At 37.5% G+C, this 21,579-nt stretch overlaps 1 protein-coding gene and 1 long non-coding RNA gene across 9 annotated transcripts in view; one reads left to right on the top strand and one right to left on the bottom strand.

Annotated features, from left to right (window-relative positions):
• The window catches only part of LOC132673195 (uncharacterized), a 29,442-nt gene extending 26,822 nt beyond the window's left edge, over positions 1-2,620 (bottom strand). Inside the window, exon 1 of the long non-coding RNA XR_009607909.3 lies at positions 2,393-2,620. This is a non-coding gene — a long non-coding RNA (uncharacterized LOC132673195). The remainder of the gene's footprint in view (positions 1-2,392) is intronic.
• The window catches only part of ADGRL2 (adhesion G protein-coupled receptor L2), a 625,339-nt gene that overhangs the window by 236,325 nt on the left and 367,435 nt on the right, over positions 1-21,579 (top strand). For all 8 annotated transcript variants that reach the window (XM_060625624.3, XM_060625633.3, XM_060625635.3 and 5 more), the window contains exon 4: positions 12,681-12,788. The gene's annotated coding sequence lies outside the window, so the exon portion shown is untranslated. The remainder of the gene's footprint in view (positions 1-12,680; positions 12,789-21,579) is intronic.

Below are 21,579 nucleotides of genomic sequence, written 5' to 3'. Positions count from 1 at the left end.
TTGTGGAGTCAGCTGTTCTTCTTGAAAATCTGACCATAAGCCATCGAATCCTGTGCTGTCCAGGGTGGCAGCCACCAGTAACATGTGGCTATTTAAATTTAAACAAATTAGTACAAGTAAAATTAAAAATCCAGCACCTCTGTTGTATTAATGGCATTTCAAGCGTGCAACAGCCACATGCGGCAGCTACAGTGAAGACCCCACAGGTATAGTACATTTCCCCATCGCACAAAGTTCGGTTGGACACACCGAATTCTAGTTCCCATTTGCCATGTCCCTATATCCAGTCTGTGATGTGGGTAGAATCAGAAAAATATGAAGAGCACTTGATATTCTGTCCCAAATGCTAATAATCAGATAGCGTATCTGTTCCTCTTTAAAAGTTAATGAACACAAAACACTTCATGGCCCAAGGTGTTCCATTAAACTATGAAAGTTGTAACAAAATGAGGGCTGGAAATACATATCGGGGTCAATGAAGCACTAAAATATGCTTATCAAGTCTCCATTTGTCCTCTGTGTTTGGCAAGAAGTTAATGGAAAAGGGCATATTTGTTAAAAAACATTTTACACTAATGAAACAATATTATCAAAGGAAGTTCTTAATGTGTATAAAGATTAGAATATCACCGAAAAAAAATACCTGAAAGCGTGGAATGGACTTCGCTTTCCTGGGGAAAACAGATTTTTCCTCCTCATATTCCAATATTTTTGCTCTTGCAAGACATAAATTGAATGTTTTTAAATGTTCAAGTCATCAATAATGAGATTAAGTCATAGTATTTTTTTGTATTTGAGCAGTTGCTATCTGAGGATCTCAAAAGTAATACATTGCCTGGCTATAAACATTTAAAAATAAAGTCAGCACGCCCGATTTTTTCCTAGTTTTTGCTGTTGGTTGCGGTGTTACGTGAAATACAATGGTTTCACCAAGGAAATCAAGAATTCTGAAACCTCAGATTTAATCATTAATATGATGCCTTATATAGAAGGCAGACTTTTTCTAAGAAAAATATAGCAGTGTTTCTCACTGTTAGAAAAAAAGGAACAGCTGAAGCAATGACTTCTTCATGTAATGTATTGCTAGAAACAGGGATCCTTGTCTCTGAACTTTCTTGACCTTAGCCTGTTTTTTTTTTGTTTTGTTTTGTTCTGTATTTTTTTTTTTTTTTTGCTAAAGTCATTAAAATGATTAGAACCTCAAGGAGGGTTACAGTGTTATATTCTTTTTCTCTTTTTAACTTACTCTGAACTGAATCAACCAGTTTTAAATCCTGCATACACCCTATTAATCCCATCTAACTCTTCTGTCTGTCTGGATGAGTTTCTTCAACAGATTCCTTGAACATGCGTTAAAAAACATAAATCACTGGATTAAACTTGTAGGGAATGATGAAAGCTGAATTCGTGTATATACATGTGGTGGGACAAATGGACCCTTTTATTATTTAACCTGAATGAAAGCAATAAATTTGAAACAGGTTTAACTGATGATATTGGTAATCCACAACAGATTTCATAAGTGTTTTTGAATGAACATCGGTTTTGTTCAATAATCCCTTGGATTAAAGAAGGGTTAGATAACTCAAGCAACCTGCAAAGCATCATAGTACTTGGCTATTTATCTTTTATTTTTTACCAAAAACCAATATGTGTAGTTTAGGCTTTAGCAAATAAGGCCAAAAATTACATTTGTCATTTTGTTTTTGAAAATGTGTGGCTGGGGTTAGGCTATATAATTTTACCTGTTTTCTTGGGTAGCAGCGTGTTCTTCACCTTCTATTATTTTTATATGAAATATTATGCAGTACTAATATATGTCTTGTTTTCCAATATATTGACGATAGCCTTTTCTCTTAATTACTTGCTCTACTGACCCCCCACATTCAGTTGAGGTATTCTAAGTTGTATGAATTCTAGTACATGGGATAAAAGTCCTTCAAACTTCTATGTATTCACTTAGTTGCCAAAAAAACAAAAGAGGTTTGAAGAATCTTTAGGTGGATAGTTGGGAGTCCATTCTGACAATAATGAAAAGAAAATAACTACTAACATTTATGCAACAATCACTAACATTTATGTAACAATCTTTTCACTCATTACTTCCTTGAATTCTTCACAACAATTCTGTGAAATGTGGGCAATAATATTCCCATTTTTCTAGAGAAGAAGACTAAGTACTAGAGTTAATAATCTGCCCAAAGTCATGCATCTTAGCAAGTGGTAGATCCAGGTTTCAAACACAAGTTGTGTGACATCAGAGCCCACGTTCTCTTACATCATGTTAGTTATCTATTGCTGTATAATGAATTACCCAAAAATTAGTGGCTTTAAAACAGTAAACATTTATTATCTCATAGTTCTGAGGGTCAGGAATTCAAGACTGACTCACCTGAGTGGTTCCAGCTCCAGGTCTCTTAGGAGGTTGTGGTGGAGATGTCAGCAGGAGCTGCCATCATCAAAAGGTTTTACTGCAACTTGAGGGTATGCTTCTAAGATGGCTCACTCACTGGATGTTCATGGATTGCCTCCGTTCCTCATCAGCTGTTGGCAGATAGCTCAGTTCCTTGTCACATGGACTTTTCTGGGAGCTACTTGAGTGTCCCCTAGACATAATAGCTGGTTCTTTCAGAACAAGACAGAAATCACAATGCCTTTTATGACCCAGACTCATAAGTCACGTCACACTCCATAATTTCCACAATGTCCTATTGATTATACAAGTCAGCCCTATTCTGTGTAGGATGGGAACACAAGAAAATGGATATCAGGAAATAGATCAGCTTGGAGCCTGCCTACAATATATACTCCGGAAGTATAATACTTCTGGAGACAAACCCTATAATCCCGGCACAGAATGTAAAAACTTAGACATAAAATTTAGACATCCCAGCTTTTCATGTCTATACTTAATACTGAACAAAAGAACAGCAGTCATAGACAATATGTAAGTGAGTAAGTGTAGCTGTGTTCCAATAAGACTTTACTTATAAACATGTCTGATAGGACATATTTGGCCCACAGGACATAGTTTACCAACCATTGGTCAACACCATTCTTGAAGTAGACTTTTGAACGGTTACTACTTTGATTGAAGGTAACTAAAAGGACTTTAAATTTTATGCGACAGAATCATATTAAGTGGTTTGTCCTGGCCCATAAAATATTGTACAATTTCAGGCAAGTTGGCATTGTCAAGATAGAAAAGGTGAACCGCTGTAAAAACAGAACAAAATAGATAAGACAAACAATTTGCACATGAAATCATTGCTCTAAAAATATCAAGTCATTCTAGAATATAAACTGACTTGGGGGGGTGATGAAATTTTGAAAATTCTTAATTCTGGTGATATCTGTCTGATGAATATTTCATATTTTTGTCTGACTTTGAATTGTCTAGACTATACACTGTGCCCAGCATAGAATAGGCACTCAGTAAATATTTGTTGAATGAATTAAACATCTTATGTCTTTTACCCCTTCTATACCACACACGCCTCACCCCCAGGCCTTCACTGCCTTTTCTTATCTCTTCAGTAAGTTTCTGAGAGCACATTGTGATATATGATGTTCAGTATTAGTTTGCTTTTAAGAATTCATTCAACAAAAAGTAAAGGGCAGGTAAGAAATGGCTATTGGAATATAATTGAAGATATAAAGACTTAAAAACAAATTGGAAAATTATAGAACAGAATGAACATTGACTCCAAACAGACCGGCTAACAGGAGCAATGAAGCTATCTATCAGACAATAGAGTAATTGGTGAGGAATTTATTGGCCTCTGACAAAGCTATTAAAGACCAGGGAAATTTAGTTATTCTGACTTTTACTTCTATTATTTTTACTTTGAGGCCCAAATTATTGTTTTAAAACCCACATTCTACTATGGTTACATCTATAACTTAAAAAGATGTCTACTACAGTGTTCATTTATTTATTCAAACAAATTATGTATTGAATACGAACACTGTACCAAGCACTACGCAAGTTCTTAGAGATACAGTGGAAAACAAAACATGGGTCCTGCCCTAATATGGTTAGAGGCTGAATACAGAAAAGTAAACAGGCATGGTAAGAACAATGGCATAAGGTATAAGGTTCATATCCACCTTAATGAATTGCACATTAAACAGATGTATTCAACTTTAATATTTTCGTCCCAAAGTCAATACTAACCCTGTAATTCAGCTAGTTTTACTCTTCAAAACAAAAGCAACAACAACAAAGCAATACGGTTCCTGGAATGAACTGCTTTGTAATGGTGTTCCAGAAAGTGCAAACCATTAAGTGTTTTAAGGAGAAAAAAAGTTTCATAGCCAATTTGTTTTTGTAAAATGCTGCATTCAACATAAATGGGTCGCCCCCTGCCCCTGCACTGCAGGAATTCTCAGTGCCTATAATACGGCAATAAGCATTGTGACCCACTCAGAGAGCAAATATGGTTTAGTGTCTTGAAATGTATTTGATGAGGGCATGCTTTTTTTAAGGAAGCATCACTTAGTATCCAGCATGGCATTAACGTTTCTTAGAACATAGTTTGAGAAACACTACCACATACCATTTCACATGTCTTAATCCAATCACATTTATTACATTCTGGGAGAGCTAATTCCTTAAGAGAAATATTAAATGAATACTTTTGTTAGGTAACTGAGTGCTTTTGCAAATCTCTCTAATTTTGCATCTTTCAGATCCAGTATTTGGGTGCTTGTCTCTTTTTAAAAGAAACATCTGGGGCGCCTGGGTGGCTCAGTCAGTTAAACGTCCGACTTCGGCTCAGGTCACGATCTCGCGGTCCGTGAGTTCGAGCCCCGCATCGGGCTCTGGGCTGATGGCTCAGAGCCTGGAGCCTGCTTCTGATTCTGTGTCTCCCTCTCTCTCTGCCCCTCCCCCGTTCATGCTCTGTCTCCCTCTGTCTCTAAAAGAAAAAAAAAAAAAAACGTTAAAAAAAAATTAAAAAAAAAAAAGAAACATTTGCTCATGGTCCCATTAAAGACTATCAATTTTGCTAATCCTCAGCTAATTATGCAACAGTATTCAAGGGAGTCCCTGTAGGTAGGAGGCATTTGTGCTCTCAGCCTGCAGAGGACAGCCAAAAGATGAGCAGATTAAGCCAACCAAGGGTAGCACTCAACTGTGTCCGCATCTTAAGTCCCCTTTTTCTTTCCTTTCTTCCAACTTTCTCTCTCCTTCTTACTTTGCCTCTTTTCTTTCTTTTCCCACTCTGTTGTTTTTCTTTGTTTTGTTTTACTCACTTCCCTTACCAATGACAGGTCCATCTATGGCCACCAAAGGGTTAAATTTAACCCTATGATTGCCGCCACAGCAACAATAGTTCAACAGTAGTTTATAATTCGTATGTGGCAAAGCAAGTAGCGAAGTAGGCAGCTCATTCATAGCAACGGAAGGGATAAAAATGCTGTCATTATCAGCACAAACCGATATCTGGCTTCCCAATCTCCTCTCTGCGGCTCTATTGGTACTACCTCTATCTTGCACAAAGTAGTTTTGGAAGATAAGACTGCACCATCTTCATGTATGTGTGTGGAGGGTCGGGAACTTCTTCTTGGATAGGATTTGACTTATAGAGCATTTGCCTCCAAATCTGGCACTGGATATGTGAGTTGTTCCCATTTTAAGGTGCTCTCTCAAAAATTTATTTTGAACAATAAATCATTGTTTGGAGAAGACACGTAGTTGTAACAACTCAAATAAAAATCATTTTTGAATTGTTAGGGAAGCCTTTAACTACATTGGTAAAAATAGAAGACAAAGAAAGTTAATGCAGACAATATTTATTTCTGGGGAGTCTTGCTTCATAACTGCAAGTGTTAGGCAATGTAAACAAACCTTTATTCAGATTACTTTAAAAGGCAATATAACAAGTTATTATAAAATGGAGATCAAATGGATACCTACAAAATGAATTTTTGAAAAAGTCATAAACACTTTTAAAAGAAGCCTATGGGAATCCCTACAGGCTTAAGTAGGAAAATCATCTAACATGCAGTGAATACTTCTAGAAGGGGGGTCAGGGGGTATGAAAATCAAAATAGTTTGAGCTAAAGAATGAAGGAAAATCTGAGATTGGTAACTGACCAAAGGAAGCACCTGCTTTCCGGAAATTAAAATCATGTATTAGGCAGCTCTGACTTAATTGCCAAATGGGGTGAAGCCCAGTCTCTAATGTAAAAGGGTCCCAAATTATAATTGGGCATCATGGATTAAAATTCAATACCTGAAAATTTCCTCAGAAATGAATAGGCAACTGGGACAGACTGCAGAGCCCAGTACAATATGCTTCCCGCAGCTGACACTGGCAGGTCACTTTATCTGGCACCAAATAAAGTTCCCAAGTGGTCTTTAAGGGCATTCAGCTGCCGAGTGCTTATTTCATTCATCCCTTATTGTGCTGCCAGTAGCAGATCCAAAGAAGTAGCATGAATCAGCTCGGTGGATGGAATTTTCTCAGGCTGAGTGATGAGGATGCAACTGCACGAACCCCACTGCTTCTAGTGGGGCCTCTGCTATTAGTGGTAGCCGAATGACAATGGCTTTCACACAACGCGGTTCGTTCAACAGGAAATTCGAGGGAAGGCAGGATAAACGAACGCTAGGATACTTTCAAACATGTACTTGGTGAGAATTCAAAAAAAAGTTTTAATGAGAAACATGATTTTTTGTGTGTGATTATCATATAACTTAGAAAACTGGGAAACAAGACGGTGATCCCCCTTCGCGTGTACCTCCAGACACACACACAGTAGGGGCTGGCCCTTAACAATTCCTGCATTAAGAATAAAACTACGGCATTATGTTCAAAGGTCTTTTTAGTTGCTTCTTTTTAAGGTGCCTGGAGGAATAAAAGTCAATCCATTCAATATCTTTATTTTTCTATGTGCTCATTTCAGAGCATATACTCAATATTGGAGTGTGTTTCCTTGTTTCTGTCAATTCTAGTAGAATTTTCTAATCATAAAATAGTATTTCGTGTCTTCTCCCATGCCGGTTTAAGACCTGCAGGAGCTACAGCAGTTCCTCTGAGGTCATGAACCTGTCTGATGAACTACAGATGAATGTAAAATATTCTTCCAAGCTTAACAGGCCTTATTAATGTGCAATCCCAGCGCTCGTTTTTTATTTAAATTCATGGAAAGGTTAAAAGGCAGTAGTTTTTATTATTGTTTTGCCTTTGGTTTAGGACAAATTCTGCATGTATCTACAACAGAAACAGTGTGCTAATTATTTCATATAAATCACTGTTAGCAGCAGTATCTAATAGTGCTACCATTACTGAATATTAAGAGTCTTACATTTCCATTAGAATTAGGACCAAGGGCTAATTATTTTAGTTAAAGCTAAATTTGATCTAAACGGGAAGCATATTTGGCATTCAGTCTAGAAACCCAGGGCTGTTATAAAAAGATTGGTTGTGAATGCAGAGAGTAGAAAAATGTATACGGAGCTTTGGTTCTCCACTCTTAGGAGAATAGTAGAGTTACCGTGGGATCATTAACATAAGTACAGTAATATAATTAATATAAGATGTTCTGTTCTTCTGTTTACGCTCAAATTTCAGGGTATAAAATGAATTAATTTTCCCAAATAAATGTGTGCAAGTATCTAAATGCCTCTCTAAGCTGAATTTCTTTTAAATTTTTATTATGGAAAATTCCAAAATTTACACGAAAGTGAGAATAGTATAACAAACCCCCATGTACTCACTGTCCAAATTCTATGATTATCAGCATATTATGTCTCTTGTTTCATCTGTACCCCAACCCTTCCCTCACCACATTTTCCTCCTGAGCAGACTAGGTGTGCAAGACAAATGGTATGGGATGCTACAATTGGTAGAACTTATTTTTAAAACTGATGCCTTCTCAGTTTCGACCATTTTACTTAAAATGTACTTTTTCCCCCAATTTACCCAGGGAAAGAGTGGTGTACTATATCCACAACGTGAAATGATGGATGAGGTGGATATTTAGTGAAATCATGCCTCAAACATGAGAAATTCAGTGATCTGGGTTTTCATTTTCTATAAATTTTCAAGGGAGTTGATACGATGCTCTTTTTCACCAGTGGAATCTCTAGCCTTTTAAATTCTACTGCTTCTCGAAACCTCCCAGCCTTTCCTTATTTCTCTCCTTATTTATTTTTGCCTCTCTATAAATCATAGATAATAATAGTTCCCACATCATAGCTTGTTAGATTTTAATGACAGCCTCCAAGGACAGGTGTCAGCTAAATGAAACATATAATTAAAATTTGTGCTATTCTAAAATTGGGTTACTTGGCAATACTCCAATCAGAGACTAACCCCATTCAGATGATAGGCATGTAGTACTCATCCGGGTTACAGAATGTGTGCAGATTCCATCCAGGCTGGTCTTCGCTAGGGGCCAAAAATATGATGGAATGCTTAGTCCAGCACACCCACATTGCAGGTGTTTCTACCTGGTGCCCGAATAAGTGTTCTATACCTCGGGACTTTGGCAACCAGTACTCTTGTTCGTGATTAACTCAAAAATTTGGGTGAAGCCTATATGTTTTACCAGGCAGTTAATTTAGGTATAGGGATGTATGTAATATGGATACATAGGTGATCGTCATACTTACGCAATAAGTATGGTATTATAGAGTTCTTTAGCCTCCAGGTACTTCCTCACTAAGAGATAGAGAGGCATGGTCTCAGTCTCAGTCCTACACATACACACCATCCTGTTGGATCCCGTCCTTGTCCCTTCAAGCATGGTTATCATTTCCCTACAAGGAATATCTTCTGAAGTATGCTACCTTGCGAAGCTCCTAGACACTTGTGGCATTCACTCAAAAGCAAGCTCTCTGACTTTATTACTGTCCCTGTTAATTTTGTTCAGGCAACTCTTCAGCCTTTCATTGATCTCTATATCTTTGGATTTGCTATTTTTTCCCTGTACCACGCTGCCAAGGGAGCAAACCATACTCTCTACTGAGTTGGAGAAGTCATTATCTTTTCACCTGCAGCCCTCAACTATTGATACCCTGCATGAATTTGTGCCATTCTCTTGGCCCCGCTAACCACTGAGATGCATTCCCTCCTCCTCTTGGATTCCTGGGTCTTCAATCTGTTTGCTACACACGGTCCTGACAAGGGTCTCCTCAGCCTATACAACATCTCAGGCAATACGACTTTACTGACAAGTCTCTGTAGTCTCACCATGCATGCTCCTTGGGAATACACTGGCTGGCAGACACATCAACCAGACTCAGCTCTGTTTTCTAGTTGAGTCTTGAGTCTCAAAGTCTCTGGCCTGCCTTAACTCTTAAGCCTGGGCCTCTGCAAATTAGCAGCCAGACTCGGAGAAGTTCTTTTCCCCAACCAGGTGTCACTTGCAGGATTATCCTGTTAGGAAATTAGTCCCTTCTCTATGCTTATGTATGCAGTTTCCCATTTCAAATCTTTCCCTTCTCCCATAGCTCCAGGCACAGGGGGAAAAAAAATTCAAGTTTCTACTACTCAACCAGAAACACCTTTATTTTTGAATTATTTAAATGTTCAATCTTTCCTGCCTCCCTGTGTGTGGGTTTCATTCTAACAAATGCACTATAGAAAGATCTAGATGTATATTTTATTTGATTTTCTTTTGAATACATCTGGATTTTTAAAAAAATCAGTAAGAAAAGGCACAAACCATGAGGAAGGCATTCAGGGTAGATTAATTGCTTATCAAGTTTTCATTCTCTCCTCAAACTATATTGAACCACTTGTTTTACATGAATTCCAAAGGCTGGCACTAGCTTTTACTTCAGGAAATAAATGACACACGGTATTATATTTTAAGGACCATTAAAACCTTGAAATTGCACAATGACTTAAAAAACAACAAGTTATTTAGCCTGGATAGCTTCGTAATGGTTATACAATGGGGAAATTCATTGTTAAATGACCCTCCCACTCTAACTTCACATATAATACTTGGCAGGAAGAGGAAGGAGAAAGGCCACTAGCATCCGGGTACACAGGGTATAATGTAAAGGGTGCAGGAACATTATGGGTCTGCGTACTAAGTAGATCGGTGGGAATGCCCCAAAGTCTTCCTCGGAATCTGGTGCTTGTTGACCCATGGTTGGTGATCAGAAACTATTTTTGCCCAGATTAATGAGGCTAGGTCATTGCTGTTGTTTGTCATAAATCCAAAGCTCTATATTCTGTTACAGAATGTGTTCTTATCTATATGTTAATATGTTTGAGATAAACAGCAGGAAGTAGCTATAATATTGTTAATGAAACTATTCTAATATATGATTTTGGAATTATAGTAAGTGCCATTTGAATCCGACGCTTCTATTGTCTAATTTATCACTTCTCTAACCTTTTATTTTACACCTTCATCCAGAACATCTATGAAAGCAGTGAAACCCAGCTACCATATTAAAGGCTGAATATGCCGCGTTCTAAAATAACAAGAATGATAACATTCGAGCAAAATCACAAACCACCACCAACAATAAACAAAACCAACCCCCCCCCCCCATTTTTATGATGAAAACCAAACTGCATTTGGGTCTATAAAGAAGCAATAATTGCTTAACTAACCAAAGTGATACAGTTCATTATTTTCTATTGCACGTTTATGTAGTTTTACCCCCTGAAGCACATACAATTCTGTTTTTTTTTTTTAAATATGATTTACATATGGCACTTGAGGAGAGATGTTTTAGAAAACCATAAAGTTTTCTTCCTTGTAAAAGCAATGTCCTTTCCTGTTAATGCCAAGGATGCTTTTCCCCAAGCTCAAGACAGTGTAGCCACTAATGAGGAAAACACAGCGAGTACCTCAGTTGAATGTTTTCCTTTGTTTATCTACAGGGAGTTCATTCTGCCATGGGAAGAGTCCCTTAGTATCAATGAGTCTGAGAGTGCTCAAATACTGCCAAAAGGGAAGTTGCAAAGCTTTGTGTACCTGCGGTTTAAATTGATCCAAAGCGATGGAAAAGGAACGCTATCATCCCAGAGAACATCCTTCACATCGTTTCCATTGTCTCCATTTATAAAATACCTTCCTATCTGTGTCGGTCCCGTTTGCAGTTCTAAAGTCACTGGTTGGCAATATTAGGAGATGTGCTCCTAACTGACAAACTCTGTTACTGGCACTTGCCACTTATTAAAGGGATATGATGATTTGGGGCCTGTTTGGGGTTTCCAGAGTGGTTTCAGAGACTGGCAATCAGTCCTTGAAAAACATTCTATGCCCAATAATAATGAGCACCTTCAGATGGATTTTTTTAAAAGGTGGCATTAATTCAGAATATAAATTAAGAGAATACGTTTGATGGTGAAAAAGTACAAACCTACCCACACATTTTGGTTTCATGTATAAAATATAAATAGCAAATGAACTCTCTCTTGTGTCCTCAGAGAGAGCTGCAGCTTTTTTTTTCCTTCTGAAGGGTGTTCAAAATATGCTATTTTAAACATAATAATCCATAAATAAAATACAGAGCTTGCCAAAATAATTTTTTAGCCATATATATAGGGCCTTTAGACACTGTTCTGAACCCTGATTTTCTCCTGAGATACAATTTAAGAGCTTAAAAATGTCTTTAAAAGACTTCCTATGAAATATGCAGGGTTTTTTTTTAAATTTGTGTTTCTATATGGCCAAATTGCTCTGTTGTGATAAATACTGTATGTAAAATTACCAGATTTCCTGGCATTCCATTTTTACAGGGGATACTGCATCATTAAGCATTGAAAGAATATAATATAACTATTGAAACTGCTTAACATATTTTGTAACCATAAATTATTATCCAAAAATATTTTTCAAGTAGATAAAAAGAGTTGTCAATTCTGCATAGTGAATGCCTCATAAGGGGCTCGTTTGTGGTTGAAAACTGAATAAAAGCAGTAAATTAAGACCAGACTTAACCATAGAGAAGCTGTAATCCATTGCAGATTTCCTTGGTGAATGAAGTATTGTTATGTGGATTTATCCTCCCTGCTTGTACAGTTAACCAGTCACATCTGGGGCCATAGTGCTGTCTGTGCTCACAGACAACTTGGGTTCACTAACCCCAAGGAGGGAAGCCCACTCTGGTTTGCCTCGCATTGATGGGTGCAAAAGAAACTTCACGATCATTTCACACGGGAGCCGCCTGTGAACAGGCGGATAGGATATTGAACCGCACCATTGTTAAGGATGAGAGGGGTATCACAAAATGAGCAGGCACTTGAGAAACAGCAAGTGACTCCCGGCGTCCAGGTTTCTAACGGAAGGGTGTTAGCAGAGGGGGCCGGGACAAAGCCAAGTGAAAAGGTGGGTGTGAAAAAAAAGACGGTGCGTCTGGGCTTTCTGAATGCAGTCAGAGCTGAGAACTGATGGCAATATGGTATACATTAAAGAAGCATCACTCATCATAAATATTCAATTTCAAGAATTTAAATAGTTTACAGACATAGAAGCCCTTGATGATTATTTTATCCAGCATTGTTGATTTTCCTCTGTTGTCTGTTGGCAGCCACCATAATTAATGAATAAGATCCTGGAAGCCCTGACAATGAGTCGGTTTAGTCTTCGGTCTGTGTATTTTTCTTTGTGATTACATGCCAATAACATAACTGATTTGCCTTCTCGTAAATTAAACTGGGGGGACCAAATAAGTCCTATTTCTGCTATTATTTTTTTTTCAGAGCCCAATGTTTCCAAAGGACATTAACTTTGATTTCTCTGATGAAGGCTTGTGGCTGCGCCCCTCATGCTTTACGAAATACTACCAAGTCAGAGCCGAAAAGAAAACCGTAAGTGAATGTTATTTCAAGAACAGTTCTTTTTCATTATTTAGGAAAAATTTTCTCATACTTCTCTGTAATTCATCCCAATATGCTCACTTTGTAGGCAATGTGGGGAAAGAGGAGGGAGAGAGAATACCCTTGTGAAAATGCCTTTTTATTCCATGGAGGCTGATATTTAAAAATCGTAAGACTCCAACATCTTTTTAAAACAGTATTTTTATAAATAAGGTCAGCTTTGCAAGAAAAAAAGAGCTTATTTGTGAACATAAGTTACTACCTGTGCCTTACTATTCAGGTAAAATATAGGTAAATAAAGTATGGATATACTAGCTTGTTCGAGGATTCGAATCCTTCAGATAAAAAAACTTTTTCTCAGATTTTTTTTCAGTATTGGAATATTGCTTTTCTTTTTAAGAGGGGAATATGTTTAGATTAATGAAACTGTTATCAGATTCAGTAGTTTTACAAAAGGATAAATAGGTGATTTGCTCAAGGAAAGACCATTGGGACTTAAAGTGACATGGAACTCCTTGCATTAGTAAAGAGATCCCAGAAAACATCAATTCTTCCGAATATGTGATCTCTATTTAAGTAAAGAAAACCATAACTTCATTGCACCCATTACATCTTTACAAAAGTGCCTGTTTCTGAGGATAGCATAGTCTTAAAATCCCTAACACTGCAGGATATCTATATCATCTATATCTATATCTATATCTATATCTATATCTATATCTATATCTATATCTATATCTATATCATCTATATCTATATCTATATCATCTATACCATCCATAGATACTTCTGAAGTTGCAAAGCTTTTCCTTCTAGTTAGTGAAAGGGGGACTATGCTAGTTGTCTGTAAGTTTAGTTCAAATTGCCTGCAAAAATTGTATAAGTGCCTGAACCTAAAGACAATGTTTTAATCAAATACAACTACTTAAATCGCTCATCCCCTTCCCCCATACCCACACCCCTCCGAAGCTGAACAGAGAAATCGTCAGTAGAAACTGTTATCAGCAGCCAATTACTCTTTGGTGCTTTGGAGTTATCTTTTCCAAAATGGTTGCAGATTGATCAAAATAACGATTTATTGTTATACTTTTCCATGGCTTCTGTGTACTGCAACAATTTAATAAAGTAATAGGACTTCTCCTTGAAAGAAAAGGTGCTCATTAGCGTTTGTAATCCCATGTTGTGTGGCACGGTAAGTGTTGTGAAAAGGTTATGGATCTACTCACCGTAGCGTCAAAAGTGTAAAGGTGATAGGCGAGATTCTCTTTGTTGCAAGTGCTGAGAAATAATCATTTAAAGGTCAGTTGCACTCAAAAAAAAAGAGAGAGAACATTTGTTTAATAAGTAACTCATTTTGGGATATGCTGCACTTTTAAAGGTTACAGAGTAGACCAATTTGCCAGTGATGTCAGCAAGAAGTACTATTAAAGTCATTGGTCCTATTAAAACAATCCTTCGTAAAATTCAGATTGCATGCCTTCTCACAGAGCCCAGCACACATCAAAAAAGTGCCTAAGCTATTTATCATGTGGTTTCAAGGAAACATTGCCTTCTGCACTTTACCTTAAGTACTCATCTCCTCTTAAAAGTAACAAAGAAGTATTAAGTGGGAAAATATGTTAGTACACACACACACACACACACACACACACACACACACCCCATTCCACACCTGACTCATTCTATTTTGCTTCATTCTTTCCGTTTTATTAATTTCTAAGAACATGCCTATATGCCATGGATTATAAGATTTCTCACTGTGTCCTATACCAATAACTGTCTTGCTAGAAACTCTTACACGAATGAAAAACTATTTCTATCCTTTCCTATTCTAAGAGCAACCTCCCTCCCCTACCCTTCCTCAGAAAAGACAAAGAGAATGGGGTTTGGCAATGAAATGGAATATTAATCTCATAAGCAGACAAAAGAGAAGTAACAATAATTATAATATGGGTAAAATTTGTTTAATACCAGAGGTTTTTTTTTTTTTTTTTCAACAGCTGAACAAAGGTAGTGGTTTATTTAATATAGCTTTTGTACTATTAAAATCTTTGCCTTCAGGGAACTGATGCACAAGAAATAAAAGTTATTTTGTTGTTTTTATAGTTAGCATTTTCGAAGCAGTGTTTTAAACTGGCAATACTTTTCTCTAGAAGATCAGCTCTTGCCCTGAGATGAGTATATGAATAAAAAAAACTTCAAGAAAAATCTCTGCAGAAAGCAATCCCTTTGAACACTTGATTGCTTTAGAATTACATTTACTTTTTTTACTCTTTACATAGGTTGCAAAGCTCCCTAGTTGTGACATTTTGTTGGTGGTAAACAATGAGCTCTTAGATTTTTATAAGAAGTTGGTTTTTAACATACGCTAAATAAGAAATTTAATCACAGTTTAAAACAATATATTTTCATGCAAACTTCTAAGGTTCGTTATTCAGACTAAAGGAAACTAGAAAGCTTATAACGCTTGCCCTATTGTAGAGTAAGAACCGTCTTTATGTACATAAGACATTGGCAATTAGAAGAAAATACGACACTCTTATTTCCAGCAACTTAGCTAAGAATCAAGTTATTCTCTTCATTTGCCTTGCTTTTCATTTGAAAGAGAGCAAAATCTATTTCCTGGGCAATTTTGCAGAGCAAAGATATTAATACTTTGGGGTTTAATTGTATCCTGTGTTTAAATACACTGTGGGTGAAACCCCAGACCTCTGCTTAATTGCTGTGAGAAAATAGCCTGATTTCTCTGAGATTAGGCACACGCTTATGTATACTTTGACCCAAGAGTGCCTCCTTCAGAATTAATCTTCTAAGGTAGAGGGATTTGCTTTTATATGTGCAGCAGGCCCATTCGTGACAAACGGGGCCTAATAAACTAACTTCACCCCCCAGACCCTGCTTTTGCTGTCAACGTTTTTCTTCATCTATTCATTTCACACATCTCTTGTCCGGTGGTTTATTAGCAAAACCCTGAACTGGGCGGGAGGAATCATTTTAGTGGTGTTTTTTAATTAGAGCTCTTTCAAATTTAAATCAAATACTTCAGAACTAAAATTGTAAAAACAAAAACAAAAACCTTTCATTTTTACCAATAAAACATAAAAGGTTCTAAAATAACTCCATTTAGGTAAATACCATAGCCCTGTGAAAAGGCAAACAATTCATATTTACTTAAAATTTTGTTCTGCAGCTGTATTTTGTTGGATTCGTCTAATGCATGAAAGCACTTTTTCTTTCCCATCAGCAACATCAGAATTGTTTTTGCAAGATGTAGCAGAATGTTCTGGTTTTTAAATATTTATATTAATCAAAGTTAGGGCTGTTTATATTTTTTGGCAATAGGGCTTTTCTTTAAAAGTGATGCACTTCCATTTAACTAAACAAAAGTGTTGAAACAGCCTGTCATATAAACTTCAACATAGTACAGTTGGTAATAGAAATTTTGAAGACAGGAAGAAAGGGGTGCTAGTTTCTAGGCTTCAGGTTAAACATGGATTAATAAAATGTGCAACACTGGTAATTTCCAAGATTTTCCTGAGGAAATGTCATTCACTGCCACTTATAAACTATAGAGTCACCTGGTTGAAAGGTTTGCATTCAAGTTTTTGCTCTGCTTTCTTGGGGCATTGGTCAGTCAAACCTAAAAACTGGCTAAAAAAATGACAAACCACTAAAGCTTGGGGCTTACTAAATCATTCAATTCCTTAAAAAGCCTCCTTTATATTTTATATATTTCTAAACTCTTTTAGTAACGAACATTACTTCACATTACTTACCTGAAATCTTCTCTATTTGTGAGCAGAAATAGCTCAAATTGAAGCACTTTTTAGGTCAAATCCCCAACTATTGTTATTGCTATAAGGTTTGATTGGCTAATACAGAACCGTATGGTCTATCTAGACTCTTGTAAAGAAACAGAGTCTTTATTGAAGACATTTAAACAGCAAGCCAACCTTGATGAAACTCATTCATAATTATATATAACTCTCTTATAGTTTGGATGATCCCAAATATTCTGGAAGCTTAATAAGACAGCTTTTAGTCGATGGGGATTTTGTTGTTGTTTGTTATTTTCATTTAGTAGTTCAAATTATATTAATTCACTTCTGTGGAAAGGAATCCTAAACAGGAAGAATGGGACCAGAGCACACACTTAGTTCCTAACATAAAAGTTATAAATGCTTTTGTTTTCAGGGAATGGTAAGCACCTATCAAACAAACAGGAAGTATTATTATGCATTGCAGGCAGAGAGGCTAAAGGTCTCCTGTTCGAACTTTTGGCCTTTCCAGAATCTTGATCCTGCATTATTGTGTTTAACTTGTAAGTCTTGACCAGTAGCTGACTCTGAGAAAACATTTCCTGACATCATTTTCACAGGTGATATGGGATTATTATGCTTGCCGTTTCATTTTGAGTTGAGAATGGAAAGTCCAAGAGTGGCTTCTGGTTAATACTTCATACATGGTCTTTTAATTACCAGCTCAGGCTAACTCACTCACTTGACCTCTAGCACGCCAACTTCATTTTCAAACATTGGTTAAAATAATCAGTACACACACACACACACACACACACACACACACACTCACAAACATACAAAGACATTTAAAGGGGCAAAAGATGTGCCATAATGGAACAAAAGAGAAGCAGTCTCTTTAATCACCTCATTCGTAATATAAAAGTGGTGAGAGAAGAGCAAAAAAGGTCAGGGTGTAATAAATATAAATTTAAATCTCTAAACCAATTTACTTTTTTTGTCTCAGCTAAAGCCAATAAAAGTAAACATGTATTCCACTTTGTCACACTATTATGGATTATTATTAATATCTTGTTTCCAATTTTATGCAATTTTGGTATAATCCAAATCTGTGCATTATCTTAGGCAGGGGGTTTTGCTTGAGGTAATTGACATTACATAGTCCAAAGCACAGAAAGAAGAAAACATATCTATGATCTTTACTCATTTCCAAACAGAGGGGGATAATCAGACCACTTCTTCTATTGTGTGCCCTCCCTCTTCACTCAGTTTCTTTTGAAGTCAGAGGCAGCTGGAGCGGCTGAGGCTGAGAAATGTGGCTGTAGGAAAAGAATGAATATTATCGGGTCAGATTCTTATAACCAGGTTTTATGCCACATTAACCATCGAGTTTCCCATAAAGCAGAGCCTTTTATTATCATTTTTACCTTCTGGTTTATTCCGAGATCACTAATGCAATTTCTAATAGTATACTGGGGATTTTCTTAAGTATACTTATTTGAACTTCCTAGGGCTGGATCCACAAGCCAGCCCCTCACAAACATAAATAAATGTTTTTAGAAAAATCTGAAAACTTAGAACACACCATTTCCTTCTTATATGGAAATCTAGATGAATCAGAAACACTCACCCAACAAACTGGCCTCCAGAGTGACTACAATGTAGAGAAGTTATGAAGGGGGTAAGGGGTTACACTGGTAAAGCAGTTTTCTCTCAGCTCTCCTTTGCTTGTTACCACCCTGAAGGAGAGATCAAACATAGGATTGCATTTATGTCACTGAGCTAAATTTCAGGCTTGCTATCGCTACTTGAAAGCTTATTTCTTAGCCCCTGTTTTGCTGCAAATCACAGGGAATATGAACTGATGTGAATTCATAGCAGGTAAATTTACATAAACTCATGTGATACTGGACTAAAGGTCGGTCTGTCATTTGGCTTAAGTGAACAGACAGTTGTCCAAAGACTCTCTTCAGTGTTTAAGTCTCCAACAAGAGGAAAATGGTTGAAGGCAAGAACTAGAATAGAACTGACCAGCCTGTCAGACTGAGGAGCTGTCTAAGAACATGCCAAGTTCTTCATCAATTTATAGATAGATAGATAGATAGATAGATAGATAGACAGACAGACATATATACATATCTAGAGAGAGAGAGAGAGAGAGAGAACTATGATAGGCAATGTGATCACTATTACTGATACAAAAACAAATTATATGGTCCTTTTTAATTTATGTTTGGGGGAGAAGACATGTTAATAAACAATCACAAAAAATAAGACAAACATCATAGCACAGGTGAGTACTTAATGACATAAGAGCACAAAGAAAAGAGTTCTTAACTCTTCCTGAAGTTTGGAAAAAAGTCCAGAAGTTGGTCAATAACAGCTTCACAGAAAAGTTGATAAACAATCTGTGTCAAAAAAGAAGCAGGTACTCACAAGCAAAAGAGGTGAGAAGAGCCATCCCAGGCAGAAGGCATAGCATGGATTCAAACCAGAGCATGCCTAATTCAGGGAATAAAAAGTTGTTCGGTCTGACTGCAGCACATGGTGTATAGGCTGTAGAGTGGGGGAAGAGTCTACTGGAATTCAGCTCAAAATTGCAGCCCAATAAACAAAACTTTATGCCATGCTAAAGGGTTGAGACTTTATCCAGGAAACAGTGGAGAGTCACCAAAATGTTTAATCAGGGGAGTAACATGATCAGAATTGTATCTGAAAAGATAGTCGACATCAGTACTGAAGTCTTGGAAAGTAACAAGAATAGAATAATGGTCATCAGTTATAGTAAAGTTGAGCATTCAAAATGAGTAAGAGCCTCTGCTATGGTAATAAATTAAGGAGAGATCTTAGGAGGTGGCAACCTCAATCTATACAACTTTCCAAGTGCATCCTATCAAATTTGGGTCACAATGATATGGGTGAATAAAAGATTTTTCCAGTATACTTAATAGTAGAAGATAGTATCCTAAGTCAGAATTCCTAGAAATAGGGCTTGAGATTGAAATTTTTCTGAAAATGATTTATTAGGGGAGTGCTTCCAGAAGAGGAACAGGAGAATAGTATAAAAGCACTTAGCCAAGAAAGATGTGGTCTCTGCTGAAAACTAGCTCGGTCTGGTCCCTTGGAGGACTCTGGAACATAAGTTGTACCACAAGGTTAATGCCTCTCATTCCCAGGAAGGGTAACTCTCGGCTGAGTTGGAAATGTTCCACTGAGGGCAAAGCTTCGTCAAGAGTACAGCCATGAGCTGTTAGCAGCCAAACACAGCCACTAGTGGATGGGAGAGACACCAACAACCGCCCTGCACTCCATCCCTCAGGCTGCCCAGACCCACTTGTTTCTTATATCAAGTTTGCTGCTTCCAGGCACAGCTGCTTCAAGATTCTGGTTGGCCACATTTTCTGGGCTGATGCAGAAAAGAAGAGGTAGCAGAGGCTTCGCTTCCCCTACTGCAGTTTGTTCCAAGGCTATGACGTAATCATCATCGTCCTCCTCCATCCCCTTTCTCGATACTCCTCCTTATGGGCTGGTGCTTCTGCAGGTCTACATAGATTGCCTTTAAAGGTAAACCAAGTCATCAGCTCTAGGTATCTGAGCTCCAGCTTACTGTGCTCTGATCAGGTTGTTGTTGCTGTACTTGCCTACTACAGTTAAACAAAGTATGGGAACACCAAAATACATCCCAACAGATCACCTGAGTGACAAACACATTGCTGCTTGCCTCTGATATGCGGCCTCACTGATGCCTCCTCATCATAATCAGGTCAGTTTCTCTGCCAATATAGTAACATTTTTTGTGGTGCCAGCTAGTCTACTGGCACAAAGAGCCCAAAGTAATATGGCAATAGCTTTATGTTTACTGAGACTCTTGCTCTATCCCCTGGTGGGAGTTTCCCTCCACTGGGACCTAAGACCTAAGAACAAAGTTGCAGAGATGGCTCACTGGAAGTGATAGTGAGTGGGTTCATTTTATATATACCCTTTGATTCCTGGACTCATATAGTACATACATATCGGGGATAGAGCACTGTATAATATCTACTGGTTTGAAGTGTATACAAAACCTAGGGCACCTGTGTGGCTCAGTCCATTGAGTATCTGACTCTTGATTTCAGCTCAGTTCATGATCCCAGTGTTGTGGGATCGAGACCCTCATTGGGCTCTGTGGTGAGCATGGAGCCTGCTTGGGATTCTCTTGCTCGCTCTCTCTCTCTCTCTCTCTCTCTCTGTCCTACTCTCGCTAGCTCATACTCTCTCTCTCTCTCTCTCTCAAATAAAAAAAAGTAAAGTGTATACAAAACCCTGAAAGATGGTACTCATCCTCAAAGGAGATCATCTCTATGTTGGTCCCTTAGTGTACCAGAGTAGAATAGGGCCAATGAACCTTAGGCTCATGTGTCCACTGCCATACTCCCTTTGCCATAACGTGAGTCCCTTGGTCCAATTAACATGATGTTATACATATAGTGCACACACATGATGTTATGCAGAATGTCCAGATAGTTCCAGTCCCTGAAGACTATATATTTTTACTAAGCTGGAGAATTAAAAAACACTAAGACGACCCAAGACTGCTGTTGCTCATCCATATGAATGCAACTTCTGATCCTCCCTCCTGATGGGTATTGAAAATAACATATTTGCCAGAACAATACCCACATACCTTATATCCAGTTGATTTACCCTAGTGCATATATCACATACCACAGGGCAGCTGCAATTGAAACTACAACTTGGTTAACTTGGCAGTATTCCACTGTCATCTGCCATGATCCATCTAGTTTGTGTATCATCTAGACTGTTGAATAACATGGAGGAAGCATGGGGATCCTCATCCCTGCATTCTTTAAATCTGTGAGAATGGCACTAATCTGTGCAATTTTCCTTAGGATGTAATCATTGATTTTGATTTACTAACTTGGCAAGGAAGTTAGTTTCAAGGACTTCCACATGGCTTTTGCTAATGCAATAGCCGACTGAGAAAACAATGGTACAATTCTACCACCTTCTAATAGATCCATTCA

The sequence above is a fragment of the Panthera onca genome, chromosome C1 (genome assembly GCF_046562875.1).
Source record: "Panthera onca isolate mPanOnc1 chromosome C1, mPanOnc1 haplotype 2, whole genome shotgun sequence".
Lineage (NCBI taxonomy): Eukaryota > Metazoa > Chordata > Mammalia > Carnivora > Felidae > Panthera > Panthera onca.
The sequence above is the reverse complement of the archived record's forward strand: the minus strand, read 5'-3'. Positions and strand labels throughout refer to the sequence as shown.